The sequence below is a fragment of the Schistocerca americana genome, chromosome 5, assembly GCF_021461395.2.
Source record: "Schistocerca americana isolate TAMUIC-IGC-003095 chromosome 5, iqSchAmer2.1, whole genome shotgun sequence".
Taxonomy (NCBI): Eukaryota; Metazoa; Arthropoda; class Insecta; order Orthoptera; family Acrididae; genus Schistocerca; species Schistocerca americana.
In genome coordinates, this window is record NC_060123.1 from 606495403 (window position 1) to 606503028 (window position 7626).

The 7626-nt window shown below is 46.7% G+C and overlaps 1 pseudogene; it reads left to right on the forward strand.

Annotated features, from left to right (window-relative positions):
* The first annotated feature begins 567 nt into the window (after positions 1-567).
* On the forward strand, positions 568-685 carry LOC124616834 (annotated as a pseudogene).
* The last annotated feature ends 6941 nt before the right edge of the window (positions 686-7626 follow it).

Genomic DNA, 7626 nt, shown 5'->3' on the forward strand with positions numbered 1-7626 from the left:
TGGCGTTTGCTGTCTTCCTGTGAAAATCTCTGAAACTGTGTGCTATGTGTAAAGAATGCGTAGGCTGGCCGCTCCCACACAGTGTAGCAGAATTTGCTTTTAAGCCGAACACGGGGTCGTTCCTCCTTTCCCTCTGGCAAATGCTGTCCGCTCCACGGGCGGCCCGTCCACCGGCCGACGTAGATGGGTTGGGACTGGCCTCCTGGCGTGCGGTTGCCTCTCTCGAACTAAAAGCTCCTGTGACCGTCGTGTCTGGAATGTATGTGTGTACGCCAGCCTCGAGTATTTCAACAATGGTGCACACTTGCGATTTATCAGTTATTTGCATATCGTTTACATGATTCATACAACATTGACTTTATGTTATCGAGTTTGGGTTCGAATGAAGCGTCTTCATGTGCGGAATATGATTGTGCGGGCGGAATATGTAAGCAATGAAGGTCAGGAGACTACGACGTCTAACATTATCACAGCTCTTCACAGTTCATTCTGTTACACATGTTGATTGTTCCGGCAAGAGAAACGGATATGGACATTTTTCACCTATGTCTTACTTCGCTAAGAGTAGCCAATGGCCTTGCCGCAGTGGTAACACGGGTTCCCGTCAGATCACCGAAGTTAAGCGTTGTCGGGCTGGGCTAGCACTTGGATGGGTGACCATCCAGTCTGCCGAGCGCTGCTGGCAAGCGGGGTGCACTCAGCCGTTGTGAGGCAAAACTGAGGAGCTACTTGATTGAGAAGTAGCGGCTCCGGTCTCGGAAACTGACATACGGCCGGGAGAGCGGTGTGCTGACCACATGCCCCTCCATATACGCGTCCAGTGACGCCTGTGGGTGAGGATGACACGGCGGCCGGTCGGTACTGTTGGGCCTTCATGGCCTGTTCGGGAGGAGTTTTTTTTACTTCGCTAAGAAGTAGGCAGGTATGCTCATGTTTGTAACGATGGATCAGAAACAGATATGGAACGCTATACGAGATGCGCCTATTCGTGACCACAGACTGCCGAAGAAAGGAAGCATCAACACCCAGATGGTGCTGCCATATTTCTCGCTGAAAAGTTCGCTGTTTTGCAGGCGGTAAAATATGTAAGCCCTGTACCAATTTCCAAAGCAATAATAATCACTGACTCGCAAAATGTACTAAAAGCTATTAGGTACCGTAACTGGAACGAGTGAAGTTGTAAATAAACCGAAGATAAAGTAGATCACTAGTATCAGGCAAACGGTACTTATCACGTTATGGAATTCGCTTGGATCAAATCACGTTCCACATCTACATCCATACTCCGCAAGCCACCTGACGGTGTGTGGCGGAGGGTTCTCCCTTCTATTCCAGTCTCGTGCTGTTCGTGGTAAGAAAGATTGTCGGTATGCCTCTGTGTGGGCTCTAATCTCTCTGATTTTATCCTCATGGTCTCCTCGCGAGTTATACGTAAGAGGGAGCAATATACTACTTGACTCCTCGGTGAAGGTACGTTCTCGAAACTTCAACAAAAGCCCGTACCGAGCTACTGAGCATCTCTCCTGCAGAGTCTTCCACTGGAGTTTATCTATCATCTCCGTAACGCTTTCGCGATTACTAAATGATCCTGTAACGAAGCGCGCTGCTCTACGTAGGATCTTCTCTATCTCTTCTATCAACCCTATCTGGTACGGATCCCACGCTTGTGAGCAATATTCAAGCAGTGGGCGAACAAGTGTACTGCAACATACTTCCTTTGTTTTCGGATTGCATTTCCTTAGGATTCTTCCAATGAATCTCAGTCTGGCATCTGCTTTACCGACGATCAACTTTATATGATCATTCCATTTTAAATCACTCCTAATGCGTACTCCCAGATAATTTATGGAATTAAGTGCTTCCAGTTGCTGACCTGCTATATTGTAGCTAAATGATAAGGGATCTTTCTTTCTATGTATTCGCAGCACATTACACTTGTCTACATTGAGATTCAATTGCCATTCCCTGCACCATACGTCAATTCGTTGCAAATCCCCCTGCATTTCAGTGCAATTTTCCGTTGTTACAAGCTCTCGATATACTACAGCATCATCTGCAAAAGCCTCAGTGAACTTCCGATGTTATACACAAGGTCATTTATATACACTCCTGGAAATTGAAATAAGAACACCGTGAATTCATTGTCCCAGGAAGGGGAAACTTTATTGACACATTCCTGGGGTCAGATACATCACATGATCACACTGACAGAACCACAGGCACATAGACACAGGCAACAGAGCATGCACAATGTCGGCACTAGTACAGTGTATATCCACCTTTCGCAACAATGCAGGCTGCTATTCTCCCATGGAGACGATCGTAGAGATGCTGGATGTAGTCCTGTGGAACGGCTTGCCATGCCATTTCCACATGGCGCCTCAGTTGGACCAGCGTTCGTGCTGGACGTGCAGACCGCGTGAGACGACGCTTCATCCAGTCCCAAACATGCTCAATGGGGGACAGATCCGGAGATCTTGCCGGCCAGGGTAGTTGACTTACACCTTCTAGAGCACGTTGGGTGGCACGGGATACATGCGGACGTGCATTGTCCTGTTGGAACAGCAAGTTCCCTTACCGGTCTAGGAATGGTAGAACGATGGGTTCGATGACGGTTTGGATGTACCGTGCACTATTCAGTGTCCCCTCGACGATCACCAGTGGTGTACGGCCAGTGTAGGAGATCGCTCCCCACACCATGATGCCGGGTGTTGGCCCTGTGTGCCTCGGTCGTATGCAGTCCTGATTGTGGCGCTCACCTGCACGGCGCCAAACACGCATACGACCATCATTGGCACCAAGGCAGAAGCGACTCTCATCGCTGAAGACGACACGTCTCCATTCGTCCCTCCATTCACGCCTGTCGCGACACCACTGGAGGCGGGCTGCACGATGTTGGGGCGTGAGCGGAAGACGGCCTAACGGTGTGCGGGACCGTAGCCCAGCTTCATGGAGACGGTTGCGAATGGTCCTCGCCGATACCCCAGGAGCAACAGTGTCCCTAATTTGCTGGGAAGTGGCGGTGCGGTCCCCTACGGCACTGCGTAGGATCCTACGGTCTTGGCGTGCATCCGTGCGTCGCTGCGGTCCGGTCCCAGGTCGACGGGCACGTGCACCTTCCGCCGACCACTGGCGACAACATCGATGTACTGTGGAGACCTCACGCCCCACGTGTTGAGCAATTCGGCGGTACGTCCACCCGGCCTCCCGCATGCCCACTATACGCCCTCGCTCAAAGTCCGTCAACTGCACATAGGGTTCCCGTCCACGCTGTCGCGGCATGCTACCAGTGTTAAAGACTGCGATGGAGCTCCGTATGCCACGGCAAACTGGCTGACACTGACGGCGGCGGTGCACAAATGCTGCGCAGCTAGCGCCATTCGACGGCCAACACCGCGGTTCCTGGTGTGTCCGCTGTGCCGTGCGTGTGATCATTGCTTGTACAGCCCTCTCGCAGTGTCCGGAGCAAGTATGGTGGGTCTGACACACCGGTGTCAATGTGTTCTTTTTTCCATTTCCAGGAGTGTATATTGTGAACAGCAACGGTCCTACGACACTCCCTTGCGGCATACCTGAAATCTGAAATCACTCTTACTTCGGAAGAATTCTCTCCATCGAGAATGACATGCTGCGTTCTGTTATCTAGGAACTCTTCAATCCAATCACACAATTGGTCTGATAGTCCATATTCTCTTACTTTGTTTCAAAGCGAGTGCGGGGAACTGTATCGAACGCCTTGCGGAAGTCAAGAAACACGGCATCTACCTGGGAACCCGTGTCTCTGGCCCTCTGAGTCTCGCATTGTACGGCAGACTAACCAGCAGCAGATGCGAGTAACAGCGGGAGACCTTGTGAACAGCTAACGCCCATACAGAGACTACCTTTTGTATCTCAAACAAGAAGCAGAACAAATGGACTACAGTCAACAAATGGATTATAGGCAACAAATACGGGATAATAGCTACGCAGGTATACTAGTACAGCCACACAGACCTGAACGGCCGTGGTTTTTGAAGTTTAAACACGCAAGGAAATAATATCATCTCTTGTGCGGACCCGTTTCAATCATGGATCCTTCCCCGCCCACTCACATCGGATCGGGATATCGAGTATACCTTACTGTTAATGTGATGACGTCACAATTTGTGATGTCAGACAATCTGTACTATCCCAGCTCTTGGTCATTCGCCCAGAACAACATATTCCTTAGGTAAGATTATAGGATGTTTGGTTTTTGGGGCGCTCAACTGCGCGGTTATCAGCGTCCGTACAAATTCCGAAACTTTGCTCAGCCCAATCTCGCCACTTTCACGATGATGATGAAATGGTGAGGACAACACAAACACCCAGTCATCTCGGGGCACATGAAAATCCGTGACTCCACCGGGGATCGAACCCGGGACACCGTGGTCGGGAAGCGAGAACGCGACCGCCAGACCACGAGCGCAAGATTATAGCTCACGCAAATATATATACATCCAAAAGGAACGATGGCCGTTAACACCATTGCAGGAGCTGACTTAACGGCTTTCATACAACTAAGTGATTTGCTGTCTCTCGTGTCCAGTGGACTCATTGAACGCGTTTCACCGTTGAACGCGTGCGGGCAAGATTCACGCGTAGCCCGCGGAAGTCGACGAATAAAGCAAGCAGGGGGCTAAACGTACCACAGTCGACGGTTTGGAAACTCTTACGGAAAAGGCTAAAGCAGATGCCTTACCGTTTACAATTGCTACAAGCCCTGACACCCGATGACAAAGTCAAAAGCTTTGAATTTTCGGCGCGGGTGCAACAGCTCGTGGAAGAGGATGCGTTCAGTGCGAAACTTGTTTTCAGTGATGAACCAACATTGTTTCTTAATGGTGAAGTGGACAGACACAATGTGCGAATCTAGGTGGTAGAGAATCCTCACGCATTCGTGCAGCAAATTCGCAATTCACCAAAAGTTAACGTGTTTTGTGCAATCTCACGGTTTAAAGTTTACGGCCCCTTTTTCTTCTGCGAAAAAAACGTTACAGGACACGTGTATCTGGACATGCTGGAAAATTGGCTCATGCCACAACTGGAGACCGACAGCGCCGACTTCATCTTTCAACAGGATGGTGCTCCACCGCACTTCCATCATGATGTTCGGCATTCCTTAAACAGGAGATTGGAAAACCGATGGATCGGTCGCGGTGGAGATCATGATCAGCAATTCATGTCATGGCCTCCACGCTCTCCCGACTTAACCCCATGCGATTTCTTTCTGTGGGGTTATGTGAAAGATTCAGTGTTTAAACCTCCTCTACCAAGAAACGTGCCAGAACTGCGAGCTCGCATCGACGATGCTTTCGAACTCATTGATGGGGACACGCTGCGCCGAGAGTGGGAGGAACTTGATTATCGGGTTGATGTCTGCCGAATCACTAAAGGGGCACATATCGAACATTTGTGAATGCCGAAAAAAACTTTTTGAGTTTTTGTATGTGTGTTCAAAGCATTGTGAAAACATCTCAAATAATAAAGTTGTTATAGAGCTGTGAAATCGCTTCAATCATTTGTAATAACCCTGCATATTATGAAATCGCATTACGAATGTCTCCTCTCCACAGCGTGTTTCACACAGGTTATATGTACATTGTTCTAAACGTCGTATTATTTCAGTTATAGTGGTTAAATAGTGTCGTGCTAAAAGCCGAAGTAATAAAAATATGAACTAGATCAGTGGTTACGCCGTCGATCCACGCTGGGACCTCGATGTATCACTGTGATATGCCCTATGGTGACGTCTATGCATATTTAAAGAAAGCATCAGAATCCGTGACTTATTCCAGCTGAAACCACTATATGTATTAATTAAAACGCATTTCAACCTCGTCTTTCATTATCGAGTGCAAAAAAGTTGAAGTCGACGCTAAAATTTCCATGTTTTCGTACAGTCTAGAGTGACTGTTATCAATAGAGAGCTCTGCGACAGCCAGTTAGTTATGCTACAAGAGCCGGGTGTATCTGTTGTGTTCCGTACATCTTCCGTTGACTATACAAGTCGTGTGTCCAGTATCTGAAAAGTCGTACTTACAAGGTATGCTGTAAAACCCAGCTTTTCGAGGCATCGGATAATTTTTAACGGAATCCAAGAGTGCTGCTGTCTTCGGCAGAGAGCGAAAAATCACTTTTATTATGTGCTTCCTGAGGATCCGTCCTGTTTTCGCAGGTAGCGTTCCCAAAATCGGTAGGAAAGCCATGAATTTAAATGTTTCTATGTCTTCTTTAGCATTCATCGTGCACACCTTTGATTTCATTCGTGGTACCTTTCGTATCTGCCATGGGAAATACCCGTTGGCTTTAAATATCATAAGGCAATTGGCTTTTTTATATTTTTTTATATTTATGGTGGTTGAAATTCAGAACTGAAATATCAGTCACCCAAAGCAGCGCGATGAAACTCCAAAAAATTGTGTATATAATCGACTTTGAAGATGTCGGACTGACGTTAATACCCCAAAATTAGAAGTTTTTCTTCGATAGGCAACGTGGCTGTTTGTTAGAATGCTCGTCTGCCCTGTAGTGATCCTGGGTTCGCTTCTCAGCAGGTGCAAACTTTTGAACAAAATGCATGCTCGACGAGCACTTCCGTGGAGCGTAAAAGATATAAGAATGTAAAATAAATTGTATTTTTTTCCGTAATTTAAACAACTTTTCGTAAAAGATCGGCAGTTAAAGAATTTGTATTTGCAATGAAAGCTGTAATTTTGTGTGCATTGTATGTAATTAGAAATAAGAAGAAATGCAATTTTTATAAAAACGAGAATTAGATATATGTTAAGTAGCGTATATTTGATGAATTTTATCTTTAAGTTTATGTGGTTTTCCGACTTGGACTTAAAGCAACTAAAAAAATGATGACCGAAACAAGACTCGAACCAGTGGTTACCGTTCTTGAGCGCTATTGATTTTTTCCCCGTCTTTATGTATTTTACACCTCACGGAAATGCTCGTAGCATATACACCTTTCGTTAAAAATTTGAATCGGTCAGGCATCGAACGCAGGACATCCGCGTGACAGGATAGCATTACACTAGAGAGCCATACAGTGTGCCGAAAATTTTGATTTTACTTCTGGGTATTAAAGTCTCTCGGAAAACTTAAAAAGTCGATTTTATGGGGAATGTTTGAGAGATACATTGAACTGCTTTGGGCGATTGATATTTAGTACTGAAATTTAGAGACATAAATATAAAAAAGTTACAAAAATCCGATTGCCATATGGTCTCCTTTTAGTGTAGAAACTCATCCCAAAGACTGCTCTCGTGTGGAAATAATGGTGACAGCTATTTGAACTTAAATATAAATCCATATTTGTCGGTTTCCGATAGACTGCAAGTTCCGAAGTGCCAGCATCGTTGCGACGAACTGAAACGCCAAAAAGTTGAAGGTATAGTTGTTAATACCGTGTTGGTACATGTTTGGAACACAATACAGCAGCGATTCTCCGTGGCATGGTTTCGACAAGGCTTTCGTAGGCTTACGGAGGTGTGAAGCACCAGATGTTTTTGCACAGGTCACGCAGATACCGTTGATAGTTTGTGGTCCGAAGTTGGTGCCTAATAGTGTCCCAGAGATGTTCCATCGAGTTCAGATAAG